This window comes from Oryctolagus cuniculus, chromosome 2 (assembly GCF_051225735.1).
Source record: "Oryctolagus cuniculus isolate XC-2025 breed Fujian yellow rabbit chromosome 2, ASM5122573v1, whole genome shotgun sequence".
In the NCBI taxonomy this organism is placed as follows: Eukaryota; Metazoa; Chordata; class Mammalia; order Lagomorpha; family Leporidae; genus Oryctolagus; species Oryctolagus cuniculus.
The window spans coordinates 117,666,656-117,680,910 of record NC_142868.1 but is presented as its reverse complement, the minus strand read 5'-3'; the positions used below and the strand labels follow the sequence as shown (position 1 = coordinate 117,680,910).

The following is a 14,255-nucleotide window of genomic DNA, read 5'->3' as shown; positions in this document are numbered from 1 at the left end:
CCTGGGGAGTTCCCTGGGTTTTCTTTCGGTTTCCCATATACCCTGGGCTGGGCTCTGCAGAGGTGTGCAAGCTGGGATCACCAACAGGCACAGAAATACCACCACCACCACCAAGAATGTCTTGTTTTCTGAGAGCACAGTCCAGGGAAAAGGAAGCCCGACGGAGACCCAGAAAGTCTGAGTTCCCGTTTCACAGTCCATGTCCTTGCAGACAGTGTACTCAAGCAACAGCAGCAAAGCCCTGAGCCGTTCTGGCCCCTGGCCCACCATCGGGACCCCTGCGGTGCCTGACTCTGCATGGAGGCAGCAGTGAAGCCGTGTGTCTCCCTGCACTGTCCAGTGGGGTAAAGGAGACCCAGGCCAGTGGCTTCTTCCCCACCCACGAACGTTGCCCAACAGCAGAGCTTCCTGACACAGTCATGGCTAAGAAAACCACACAAAGCAGCAGACTAGAAAGTGTTATCATTAAATCAAAATGGAACTCTGAAGAATGTTGAAGTAATGCATAAGAAGGCAAGGAAAAAAAAACAAGAATGAGAAACAGAAAAAAATTAATACAATGTCAGATTCAATCCTAGAATATCAAAATTATCTTAAATGTAAATGCTCTAAATAAACCAATTAAAATGCAGAGACTGGCAGAGTAGATCAAGAAAAGTGACCCTACTGTGTGTCGCCTGCAAGAAACAAACCTCAAATTCAGTGGCACAGGTAGGCCGACAGCAGGAGACTGGGAGGAGATGCACCAGGCAGTCGTTAGGAGACATGAGTGGTTGTTTTACTATCTGGCAAGGCAGACTTCAGAGCGAAGAAGGTTGCTATAGGCAAAGAGCGGCATTATTCATGAGAAAGAGGATTAATCCACCCAGAAGATGTAGCAGTTTTGTGGGGCAACAACAGTTTCATGTGTGTGAAGCCAAAATTCAGACAACTGAAAGAAGAAATCCAGAACCCCTGAGTTCCCCAAACTTGTGTTAGAACTCTGGGAGAGAAATCAGCAAGAATATCAGAGAAGGCAATGCCACCATCAACTCACTGGTCCCACTGACGTTTGTAGCACACGTTGTCCGACAGCTGCAGGATGCACCTTCTGTTAAAGGTCCATGGAACATTCTCTCAGATGTCCTAGGTGTTTAAACAATGTTCACAAGTTGGGAAGAAATGCAGTCACACACAGAGTATGCCATCAGACCATAATGGACTCGAACTAGAAATCAAAGCAGAAAGTCGATAGGAGAATCTCCCAACACTTGGAAACTAAACAGCAAACTTCTGCATAATTCAAGAGTCAAGTGGAGATCTCAAAGGAAATCTAAAAAATCCATAAAACTGAACATGAAAACCGAGCTTGTTAAAATGTGTGAGATGTTGTTCAAGCAGTGCCGAGAGAGAAATTTATGGGACTGAATGCTTATGTTAGAGAAGAGGAAACATCTCCAAACAGCGATCTAAATTCCTACTTCAAGAGAATAGAAAAACTCCGCAAAATAAACTCAAGGCAAACAGAAGAGGGAAAAAAATAACACAGAGCAGAAATCAATGAACATGAAAACTGGAAAGCAATAGAAAAACTGGAAACAGACAGCTCTTAAAAATCAATATAATTAAAAATTTCCAGCAAGATTATCAAAGGTAAAAAGAGAAAAGACACAAATCACCGATATCTGGCATGAAGCAGAAAACACCACAACAGATCCTGCAGCCACTGAACAATTTAGAAAGTACTTCAAATGGCTTTTAGCTCATGAGTTCAACAAGTTAGAAGAAATGGACTAATTCCTCATGGCACAAACTCCTGACACTCAGCCAGGATAAAATGAATAATCTGCATATTTCTGTGACTAATAAAGAAACTAGATTTCTAAGTGTTTATTTTGTTTTACTTATTTGAAAGAGCAACAGTAAGATAAACAGAGCAGTATCTTCCGTCTGTTAGTTCACACCCCAAATGCCCACAGTAGCCAGGGCTGGGCCAGGATGAAGCCACGAGCCTGGAACTCCAGCGGGGCTTCTTCCATGAGTGAAAGGGACGCCAGTACTTGAACATCATCTACTGCTACCCAGGATGCACATTAGCAGGAAGCTGAATCAGAAGCTGAGTAGACGGGACCAAAACCAGGTGCTCTGACATGGGATGTGGGCGTCCCAAGAGGTAGCTTAGTACACTGTGCTTTTAGGTCCATCCTGAGAAATTGAATCTGTAATTAAAGTACTACCCCAAAAAGAAATCTTCAGGTCCAAAATGGTTCCTCTGGAAACTATAACCAAACATTCCAAGAAGAATTAATACCAATTCTGCATAGTATCTTCCAGTAAGTAGGAGAGGAGGGGCCACTTCTCAATGCCATTTTTATGAGATCATAATTACTCTTATATCAAAGGCAGCTGGAGGTAGTATGCAAAACAGAAAGCTGAAGACCAATATCTCTTATGAACTTAGATGTGGAAAAGTTACCCCCATCAAATTTAATTCATCAAATTCAACAACATATAAAAGGGGAAAGTCCACCATGACTAAGTTTTTCAATATTTGAAAAATGGGCTAGAGAAGAAAAATCTATGAACACATCAACTGATGCAGAAAAATCATGTAAAAAGATTCAACACCAGTGAATGATTTAAAAAAGAAGAATGTACTACAAATAGAAGGGCACTTCCTCAACCTCACAAAAAACACCTGCCAAAAATCTACACCAGACATTGCATTTAATGACACTGAATACATTCCTGCTAAGGTCTAGAGCAAGCTGAGACAATCCACTTTCATGACGCATATTCAATGTAGCACGGGGAGATCTAGCCACTGCAATAAGGCAGGAAAAGGAAATAATACTTCGTGATGGTTGGGAAAGAGGTAAAACTTTCTTCTTTTTTGCAGACGATGTCATTGTGCACATAGAGAATCCCAAGGAATCTATGGAAAATAGACTGGCCTCTTTCCACTGGCTGCATGAATCAGTCAGTGGTTCAAGTTGTTCTTAGGGGTTCTGTTTGGGCACTGCAGTAGCTGGCAGCACAGGTGTTGAGACAAAGCTTGTACATGCAGACCGGGCAATAGGACCACTCCCTAGTTGTGTGCCCTGTGAAGCGTCATTGGTCTCTCTGAACTTTGGTCTTATCGTCTGAAGTGGGGTTTACGACAGAGTCAGTGTCCGCAGTTGTGAGTTAAATGAGAGCAGGTGTATAGAACGCTCATCACCGTACTTGCTGTGAGCTCGATGCTGCTGCTGCTGGGCCTGGGATACCGTGCTGTCTGCTGTGCTGCCCCAGGCACCACCACTGCAGTCCGTGGCCCTGTGGCTTGTCAGCTCACTCCATGAGTCTGACCATCCTGCCTTCATGTACTGCCCAGGGACAGCGACCCCCTCAGAAGTGCTAAGACCAGATGAGCCTCACACGGCAGTCAGAACAGTGCCCCCTGTAGGAGGTGAAGAGAGTGGCCTCTGAAACCAGACACCTAAAGGAGTTATGGGACCAAGTGTATGGTAAGGTAGAACTACATATTGCATAACTGTAGAGAATATTAAATTAATTAAATATACAGCCCTTTAGAAATCAAGTCAAACAGCATGCATGAAATGCCTTGAGCATTCTGAGAATGACAGCTACAGCTACAACTATATTAATAGCTGGAATTTATTGAGCACATCCTACGGTCAGCACCATGGAGAGCTTTGACCTACAATCTCTCACTTAATCTACGTAACTGAGGGTGGTCTGATTCACAGTGGTCCTCCCCTGGCCATGATTTGCTTCCCACAGTTTCAGTTACCTGAGGTCAACCCTCGTCCAAAAATATTAAATGAAAACATCCAGAAATAAACAACTCGTAAGCTTTCAACTGTGAGCTGTTCTGAGCCATGTGATGACGTCTCATGCCATCCCACTCCATCCACCTTGGATGTGAATCTTCCCTTTGTCCTGCGTACTTACACTACGTGGCAACCTGCCCGTGACTCACTTAGCTGTCTTGATTTGAGAGAGAGAGTTACAGACAGTGAGAGGGAGAGACAGAAAGAAAGGTCTTCCATCCACTGGTTCACTCCCCAAATGGCTTCAATGGCCAGAGCTGTGCCGATCAGAAGTCAGGTGCCAGAAGCTTCTTCCGGGTCTCCCACGCAGGTGCAGGGGCCCAAGAGCTTGGGCCATCTTCTACTTCTTTCCCAGGCCATAGCAGAGAGCTGGATCGGAAGAGGAGCAGCCAGGACTCGAACAGGCGCCCATGTTATTTCACAATGAACTCAAAGTGTTAGGGTAGTGGTGCTGGCTGTTTTGTTATTGAATTGCTGTAGTTGTTCTATTTTACTGTTAGTTATTGTCATTCATCTTGTACTGTGCCTAATTTATAAGTTAAATTTTATCACAGGTGTGTATTCACAGAGAAAAGTCACAGAATGTGTGAGATCTGGCACCAGCTACAGTTGCAGGCATCCTCTGGGGCTCAGGAGACACGTTCCAGAGGGGTAAGGAGCGACGGCTGAGTGTAAAGCAGGAGACCAAGGCCCAGCCAAGCAACTGGCCCAGAGACAGAACAGTGGGGTCCAGGTCTGTGTCCTCCTGCGTTCCCGAGAGAGCAGGGCCAGCACGGCCCGGGGGCCACTTCCACTGCAAGGTGGGTGTGAGCTGGCCCCGGAAGCCCAGGGTGTGGTGTGTGCTGCGGTGGGGAGAGCCAGGGGTCGCCCTTGGCCTCCGTGTCTGTGCCTCCAAAGGCAGCTCTCGGACAAGGCTCCCTCTGGTGGGGCCCCGAGGGGGACATGCAGAGGACACCTGCTTCTTCGAAGGCGCCCAGGACCAGGCAGAGGCAGCAGGCCGCGAGCCCAGGTCTAGAAACAGCCCCCTCCCTTCTCACATGGACTCGGCCTGTGCTGAAGTCACTGTGTCAGGTGCAGCGAAGGAAAACAAGACCTGCGTCACCGACTTGAAATAGGAGCGTGATCAGGGGGCCAGCTGGGCTCTCGGGGGCCAGGCGGGCAGTCTCGCGGCTGGTATGTCCTGTTTCCTGTTTCGGAGGCAGGTTCCTGCCTAGCTGGGGTGGGAGGTATTAACATATGTTTGAAAAGCTCACTGGCCTTGCTTTCTCTCCATCCCATGTGAGATTCTTTCTGTCAACAACCTGCATTCCTCGTTGCTGACTGTTCATGCATTGTCTGGAGATTTTCTAGTTATAACAACTAAAAGAGGCAACTCTGCCTTTTTCTCCCCAGCTCTGCCCCACAGATTCCATGGAGTTTTCCTTGAACATCAACACCCGGAGTCAACAAGGAAGCCACTGGGTGGGTAACTCTGACGGCCCCCAAGTGATGGCCCCAAAGGGGAAGGATGGGTGTGAGGGAGGGTTGCTCGGCATCTGAGATCCTACTACTTTTGAGAGCCAGAGATTTTATTTTCTTTTTTATAGCTCAGCTATATTTAGGCCAATAAATTGCATCCAAAGCTATCTTTGGGATGATTCAGTCAATGAATGCTTTCGTTTTCAAGAGTTATGCGAAGATTCTGATCCAGACAAGAGAGTGTAGCTCCATTCTCCCTTCTCTCCCTCCAGCCAAGTTCAATGGTGAACTCTGGAAATAATGCAGCAGGCGATCAGAGGAGCACGCTGCCCGGGGGTAAAAGAAAGGGGAAGAGGAAGTTAGGAGTTTTAGACTGGAAGGACAACATGGCAGCAGGGTTGTCTCCCCACCCTCACGTTCCCCGGGGAAGGTGACCTGGGCCTGGCAAATCCTGGTTGCAACCTGGTCCCCAAAGGAAGGCAGCATGGATTCACGACTCCTCCTTCCTGGAGGGGCAGAGACTCTGGTCCTCTCCAGAGGAGGGTGGCTGGATGCTTCCTACAGAGGGGCTTGCTCTGTAGTCGCAGGCTCGCTGGGCAGTGAGCTCAGCTTCTGTGAGCCTGGGATTCCCCCTGCCACAAAGGGCGCCCGGAGGCCCAGCCTGAGGCTGTCCCTTCAGCCAGGCAGACACCCACAAAGAGGCCATGTAGGGTTCTTTTTACATCAAGTTCAAGAACAGACAAAGCCAGGGGACTGGCATTGGGGCACAGCGGGTTAAGCCACTGTTTGCGATACTAACAGCCCATGTCGGAGAGCTGGTTGGAGTCACGGTTGCTCCACTTCCGATCCAGCTTCCCACTAGTGCAGCTGGAAAAGCAGCAGAAGATGGTCCAAGTGCTTGGGCCCCTGCACCCCTATGAGAAGTGAGGATGGGGTTCCTGGCTCCGGGCTTCAGCCTGGCCCGGCCAGGGGAAGTGAACCGGCAGATGGAAGATCTCTTTCTCTATGTCTTGCCCGCTCTCTGGTTGACTTCTCAATGAGACGTCCAGGGCGTTCTAATCTTTTTCCTGCCAACCACCAGTGTGAGAGGCGCTGGCAAAGGGAGCTGTGCATTTTCTCAGAACCCCTGTGTGGCTGCACCACACAAATTGAAGTTGCGTTACCGTGGTGTGGGGGCTCCCAGAACATTCAGCGTGACCCTCCAGTCTGCCGAGGAGGGCAGTGGGGCTGGAGCATGGACGGGGCTTGCACGCTGAGCAGTAAGATCACAGGTCCCCGAGAACACCGGGACTTGGAGGACACAGAAAAGTCTTCTTGTTCCAGAATGAGCCACTGCCCTTTCCCCCTTGGTTCCATTCTTTGCTTGCGGCCATCACTGCCAGGCTCAGGAAACCTCCCTGGGCGGGTGCTGGGGTGGGGGCTGGGGGGCGTGAGCTCCAGGCGCTCCTCTGGGGTGAGCTGTAGTGCAGACACAGCTGTGTGGCAAAGGCAGAAAGTTCAGGGTGAGACTGCAGGGGTGTGGCGGAGAGGCGGAGAGCACACCCTGCAGGTTCCAATCCGCCTCCAAGTCCTGGGGCCTCAGTATCCCTACCTGGGAAGTGGGCATCCAGCCTGCTGTGAGCGTAGCAGGAAGGGCTGGGAGTGGTGAGGGCAGATGAGGAGCCCAAAGGCAGGTGCTGCTCTTCTGACTCCTTCGCTGCGGAAAAAGAGGCAGAGGTGGCTTCGGGTGCTTGCCCACCCTACGGCGCCTGCCTGTTGCCTGAGCCTCTGTCGTGCAGAAGCACCCACCCTCAGCGATCCCTGGCCTCAGAGCAGCACTAGCCAGATGGGGGGGCCGGGACCATGAAAGGGGAATCTGCCGGGCTGGCGGAGCTTTGATTTCAGGTAGAGGCGCCAAAGGCAAACCTCCTTGACTCGTGGCCTCGGGGCTATGATTCTAACCAGCAGCGCCCTGGGGCCAGTGCTTCTGCAGCTCGGGCAGGAACAGCAGGCCTTTTCATTTTTTAGAGATTTATTTATTTATTTTGAAAATCGGAGTTACACAGAGAGAGAGGGACAGACAGAGAGAGAGAAGAGAGAGCTCTTCCATCTGCTGCTTCACTCCCTAGATGGCCACAAGGGTCAGCACTGGGGCAGGCGGAAGCCGGGAGTCAGGAGCTCCGTCTGCATCTCCCATGTGGGTGCAGGGGCCCAAGCACTTGGATCATCTTCGCTGCTTTTCCCAGGCCATTAGCAGGGAGCTGGAGGGGAAGTGGAGCAGCCAGGACTTGAACCGGCGCCCATAGGGGATGCCGGCACTGCAGGTGTCAGTTTTACCCGCTGCACCACAGCGCCGGCCCCAGCAGGAAGTGTTTTGAAAGCTGGGGATCTGCCCACTGGAAAACATTCCCTCCTGCGATCTGTCGGTTGACGGCTGAAATGCCCACTGTCAGAAGGCTACTTCTTTGGCTTAGTTTTTGGTCCTCGGTTGAAAGGACTTCCTCTGGGAGATGAGAGCGACTTAGCCTGGTTGATTACTAATTAATTCTGTGAACACAAACAGATGGCTTTAAAGAGGGCAGGGGCGAAGGCTGCAGAATCCCCCGAGTCTGAAGGAGATGACGATGGCAGGAGTCCCTCCCCCCCGTTCCCTGGAGCACCCCAGTTACAGGTGTGCTGTGCTCAGAGGGTCCTCACACCTCACACAGCGACATCCCGCTCCTCTGATGTAAGGATGCTCCCGGGTCTATACAGGAGGAGACCTAGTCCCCTCCCCTCCCCTCCTGTCACCCCCTATCCTCACTTCCAGAAAGCAGAGCCGTCCACTTAGGCTTTGTCTTCTTTGCATAGCAGGGGAAGAGGGAGCCACTGAAGAGCCGGGGAGGGGCAGTAGCATCCGGGCCTCACTTGCATGGTCAGCCTCTGGGCCCTGGAGCTCCAGCCGCAGGACCCTCGCCTCTGCCTTTCCCACCTCTTTGAAAGTCAGAGTTACACAGAGAGAGGAGAGGCAGAGAGAGAGAGAGAGAGAGAGAGAGAGAGGTCTTCCATTTGATGGTTCACTCCCCAATTGGCCACAACAGCTGGAGCTGCAGCGATTCGAAGCCAGGAGCCAGGAGCTTCTTCCGGGTCTTCCAAGCAGGTGCAGGAGCCCAAGGACTTGGATCATCTCCCACTGCTTTCCCAGGCCACAGCAGAGAGCTGGACAGGAAGTGGAGCAGCAGGGTCTGGAACCAGCGCCCATATGGGATGCCGGTGCTTCAGGCCAGGGCGTTAACCTGCTTCGCCCCAGCGCCATCCCCAAGGCCACACGTTCTCTTGTCGAATCCCTACCAAAGCTCCCTAGGACACAGCTGAGAAAACCAAGGCCTCATCCTGCTGCAGTGAGTTCCAGTGGCTGAGGGGTGGCTCCGAGCGGGGAGTCAGGCTGATGGAAGAGACCCCTGGGGTCCCCGAGGCAGGGTGCCGAGTCACCTCATGTGGGGGTACCCTGCGAAGTGGGCTTCTGGGGGGAACAGGGGGACAGGGGGAGCACGCAGTGTGGTTGCTCTGCAAGATGCTTCTGTGGCTGATCCACTTTCTGGTCTTGTTTGTGCCCCTTCGTGGACCTCTCCCCCGACCCCCGATTCCACACTTGCTGAGGCAGCATCTCAGGCCCATGTCCATGGCAGGTGGACGGAGCCCCAGGGGGCCACGTCAGTGAGACTCGGCATATGGGGACCGCTTTGGCAAGCAGGCTCCACCCCAGGCCACTTCCACCAGAGTCAGTGGGAGGGGCCCAGGTGATTCCCAAGCACCAGGAGGGCTGGGACCGGAGCGGGGGTTTCCTGCCTCCAGTGCCAGCGCTGACATCTGTGCAGGCCCAGATGCTCTCCCCACACCGCAACCACTTCCCCTTCCTGCCGGTGGCTGATTCTCCTGACTCAAGGACAAATGGGTCTAGGCCCAAGTCCTGGAGAGGGTGCACCTGCCTGCATGCTTTCTACCCCTGCTCCTGCGTGTGTCTGGACTGACAGTGACCAGGAGACTTCGAAAGGAGGCTGGCTGTCAGTCACTGTCCTCTGACACCTGGCTTGGGTTGGTTTTCTGGTGGGCGGCAACTCTGTGCACAGAGAGGAGTTAGGGTCCTTTGGCTTGCTTCCTCTGCGCTCTGGGACCTGGGCCTCTGCCAGCTCCCTAGTCACCTTGCGTCAGTGGGACCGAAAAACACCTTCTCCTGTGTCTTCACTCTTCTTTCTCCCTCTGTCTTCTGTTTCCAAGGCCCTCGGCCCCTTTTCTCTCCCCCCACCCCTCTCTGTGTTCTGCACGCAGTCATGCTGACTTGCGCCTGTGTGGTATCTTCCGGCCAAGGCTTGGCTGGGCCCAGGCCACATGGAGGGAAACATGATTAAAGCTGATTTAGGCCGAGAGGGAAGAGAACACCAGTAAGAGGCGGCTGTTGTGATGGTGCGGTGCCGAGGCAGCAGGCATCGGGAAGGGCCAGGATGGCCTGGGTCCCCAGGGAAGGTGCCAGCCGGGCCCTGGCAGAAGGAGCACGGAGTCAGGACGTACGGCTACAACGTCCTCAGAGTGTGCTACCTGGCCCTGCAGCACCGGCAACACCCAGGAACTGGCAGAAATGCAGACTCTCTGAATCCCAGGCTTCTACCTGGGACCTAGAGAAACAGACACTCGGGGGGTGAGGCCCAGAAATCTCGATTTTCACCAGCTCGGGTGGCTCTGATGCGGGTCGGCCTTGGGGAACCGCCGTGTATATTGCACAGACATTCTGCCTCCCATCACTCAGTGGGAAGAAGGTCTGGGGGTCTGCAGGGTCACCAGGAGGCCCCTGACATCTGAGCAGGAGGCAAGGGGCAGGGAGATCGGGGACGTGTGGGACAGGGGACCTTGCCACAGTCCCTTGGGACTTAGGGCGTTAAAGGGTGGCCGTGTGTAGGAGGGACTGATTGGGGGTAGGAAGTTGAGAGAACTCAGTTCAAAGAAAAATCCTTGTTCGCAAGCATGAATCCATCGTTGTTGTTCATAGCTGAAATGCTACTGGTGACAAACACGATTTTTACATTATCCAAATTAAAAAAAAAATGAAATAACTCTGCAAGCTTCTACAGCAGACAGTGAGTGCAGTAACCCCTCGTTCCCAAGTTATTGCTGAGACTCCGAGAACATTGTTGAAGTCTCTGGAGACACAGCTGGGGCCACACCATCCATTTTCTAAGACAGGATTTCTCTGGGGCTGGGGCTGTGGCGTAGTGGGTAAAGCCACTGCCTGCAGTGCCGGCATCCCATATGGGCACCGATTTGAGTCCCGGCTGCTCCAGTTCCAATCCAGCTCTCTGCTAATGGCTTAGGAAAGCAGAAGATGGCCCAAGTCCTTGGGCCCCTGCACTTGTGTGGGAGACCCGGAAGAAGCTCCTGGCTCCTGGCTTTGGATGGGTCCAGCTCTGGCTGTCCCAACCATCTGGGGAGTGAACCATCTGATGGAAAACCTTTCTCTCTCTCTCTTTGCCTCTGCATCGCTGTAACTTTGCCTTTCTAAATCTTTAAAAAAAAATAGGGTTTCTTTGCCCACAAACTCATTATTTTCCCCCTCACTCGTTCCCCAGTAATTGCTATGTAGCTCCCCTGGGTGACCCTATGGTGGGGGCTGGGCAGCAGCAGGAAAGGCTAGAAGTGACCAGCTCACTGGATGTGGAGGGTCTGCACCCCTCCAGTGCTGGGCTCTGCCTGCTGGCTGCTTGACTCTCCCCAGCTTGGTCAGTCCATCTGGGGATTCTTCATGCAAAGGAGTGTTTCTGGCAGCCTGCTGTTTGCCGTACTCTGCAAGGAGCCCTCGGGGTGTCTGAATGACTCAGATTGACTTGGTCCCCGTCCACGGGAAGACAAGCAATTGAGTACTGCAATGCAGGGGTGGCGTGAGGGAAGGCAAGGCTGGGGCCTCAGGGGCTTGAGGAGGCCCTGACCTGTCTTGGAGGGGATAGGAGAAGGCTTCCAGGCTGCGATGGGAAGCTGGAAGGAGATGAGTCAGCCTGGGGGAAATGGGCCCCAGCTTGAGCAGAAGGCCAGAGCAAGGGAGAGCCCAGACTCTGCGCAGACTTGAAAGGCATTCACGGGGTGAGAGCGGGAGTGCCGACCCGGTCCCAGAGACCTGCTCACCGTACACCCTTCTCAGTTTGGAACAGAAGGTTTCCTGGCAAGGCAGACAAGCCCAGGAAGGAGCATGAGCCACTCCCAGCCCATCGCTTGTGTTCCTGGTTTGCTCTTGGGCTGGGTGGTGCCATATGGGGGACTCCCAGGTTATGGGATTGCTGTCCAACCTCTTGTGTTGGAGCGGCTTCAGTGCGAAGTCTGGAAGTAGAGACGGATGACTCTTACCCAGCAAACCAGTGAGGATGGCATGATGTCTGGAGGCCTCAAATACCTGGTATCTGGCCATTCTGTGACCACTAGTTAAGGTAGTCGAGGTCACAGGCTCAGATTGTAAACTTCATACTTGAAGCACTTTTCCGGCTGACTTTAAAATGACTTTTATGTCTCTGTTTTCCTTTGAGTGAGCATGTACACAAGAAAAGATAGGGCACTTTTACTGTCCACACACAAGTGATGATTTAAGATAAGCTTCGAAGCTCGCCTTGGGCCTAGAAGTTAACACACCTGGGTGCCGATGCCTGGCTCCAGCTCCTGGACTCCTGCTTCTAGCAATGCAGACGCTGGGAGGCAGTGACGGGGGCTCAGGTAACCGGGCTCCTGCCACCCGTCTGGGAGGTCTGGATTGAGTTCCCAGCTCCTAGCTTTAGCCCTGGCTCAGCCCCAACCACTGTGGGCATTTGGGGGTGACCTAATGAATGTGAAATCTTTCTCTTTCTGTTTCTGCCTTTCTCTTTTTGTCTGTCTCCCAAACAAGATGAAGCTGGAACCAATACCAGCTTCCGAGAGCAGCCTGTCTCACCAGAGCAGGAGGAGCCTTGAGACTTGGCAAAAGGCAGGGTAGGTCCTCGACAAACGGCTTCCCGGCCGACGGCAGGTGCATCTGGTTGACTGAGGGCCTGATCAGGAGCCTGAGGCACGGACGGGTGCAGCGCCCAGATGGCTCCACACCCTCAGTTCTGGGCCCGGCCGGGTGGAGGAGTGCAGGTTCCTCTGGGGAAGGAACAAGAGCTTCCGGTTTGACAGTTTCTGGCCGTCCTCCACCTGCCAGACCCAAATTCTATCTTAAAGAAAAATTAATTTGTTTACTTTTAATTGACATATAAAGATTGTACCTATTTATGGGGTGCCCTGTGATGTTCCAATACAGGTATACATTGTATAATGCTCAAATCAGAGTAAATAAAAACTATCCTCTTAAAGATTTATCATTTCTTTGTCATGAAAATATTCAAAATTTTAGCATGGTTAAAATATACAAGATGTTATTATTTTCCATCATCCCCTTACTGTGTAATATAATAAAGGCACTTCAAAAATGTTCATGGGAAGTGGAATTAAAAATAAAAATAAAAAACTTTTTCTTTTCTTTTTTTAAAGATTTTTATTTATTTATTTGAGAGGTAGAGTTGCAGATAGTGAGAGGCAGAGACAGAGGGAAAGGTCTTTTATCCACTGGTTCACTCCCAAAATGGCCACAACAGCCAGAGTTGAGCCAATCCCATTCAAACTCTGATTTCTTTCTTTTTTAAAAGATTATTTATTTGAAAGGCATACTTACAGAAAGGCAGAGAGAGAAAAAAAGAGAGAGAGATTCCAGAACACTGCTGGAAGCGTATGCAGTGCAGGCATCCCATATGGGCTGCAACGGCCGAAGCTGGCCAGTCTGAAGCCAGGAGCCAGGAGCCAGGAGCTTCATCCGGGTCTCCCACATGGGTGCAGGGGCCCAAGCACTTGCGCCATCTTCTGCTGCTTTCCCAGGCCACAGCAGAGCATTAGATTGGAAGAGGAGCAGCTAGGACTAGAACCAGCGACCATAAGGAAAGCCGACTCCATAGAAGGAAGATTAACCTATTGAACCATTTCGTGAACTTTTTGAAGTTCCTTTGGGAGCCACCAAGACTGATTCCTCTTATCTAACTCTTAGTACCAATACCCAATCTGGTCCCAAGCCTCTCCCCAGCCTCTGAAGACCACTCAGCTTTTTTTTTTTTTTTTTTTTTTTTTTTAAGATTTATTTGTTTATTTGAAAGTCAAAGTTACACACAGAGAGAAGCAGAGGCAGAGAGACAGAGAGAGAAGTCTTTCATCTGCTGGTTCACTCCCCAGTTGGCCACAATGGCTGGAGCTATGTCAATCTGAAGCCAGGAGCCAGGAGCTTCATCAAGGTCTCCCATGTGGGTGCAGGGGCCCAAAGACTTGGGCCATCTCCTACTGCTTTCCCAGGCCATAGCAGAGAGCTGGATCGGAAGTGGAGCAGCTGGGACTTGAACCAGTGCCCATATGGGATGCCTGCACTGCATATGCTACGCCACAGCGCCGGCCCCAACCACTCCGCTTCTGTGAGGTCAGCTTTTGAAGATTGCACATACGAGAGAGAACACGTGATATCTGTCCATCTGGGTCTGACTGATTCTACTGAACATGTCTTCCAGGTACATCCATGTTGTCACAAATAACGGGATTTCATCCTTTTTTAACATGGGAAAATCCCATTTTCCTCATCTCCCTCCTGGGAGTGTCCCAGATGGGGTGAAAGATGGAGCTGATAGGGAAGTTGAAGCTTGGTCCTCTGGCCAGGGGCTGCAGCAGGCTCCCAGGTCCAGACCACCAGAGATTTCTGTCTTTGGAAAATTCTCATTTCAGGAGATGGAGGGACCAAGGATCACTTGGGACGGCACAGTAATCCCAAAGACAGGTTCACCCCAACAGCAAGTCCCTCAGGCCAATGTGTAGAGAGGACTCTGCAGCAGGTGTGATGGGGGAAACAGGGAGGGAGGGCCGGGACACAGCGTCAAGACCACCCCACAGGCCTGGACAGCCTCCTACGGGTTGTCAGCACTCGGCCGGCTGTTAACACACAGG

At 51.7% G+C, this 14,255-nt stretch overlaps 1 long non-coding RNA gene across 2 annotated transcripts in view; it reads left to right on the top strand.

The window, feature by feature from the left end:
• LOC138848557 (uncharacterized) overlaps window positions 1-14,255 on the top strand; it is a 170,687-nt gene that overhangs the window by 142,660 nt on the left and 13,772 nt on the right. The window contains exon 4 of one of the 2 annotated variants that reach the window (XR_016229204.1): window positions 5,205-5,273. This is a non-coding gene — a long non-coding RNA (uncharacterized LOC138848557). Of the gene's footprint in view, window positions 1-5,204; window positions 5,438-14,255 lie in introns of those variants that run through there. The other variant, XR_016229203.1, reaches the window with a different exon arrangement.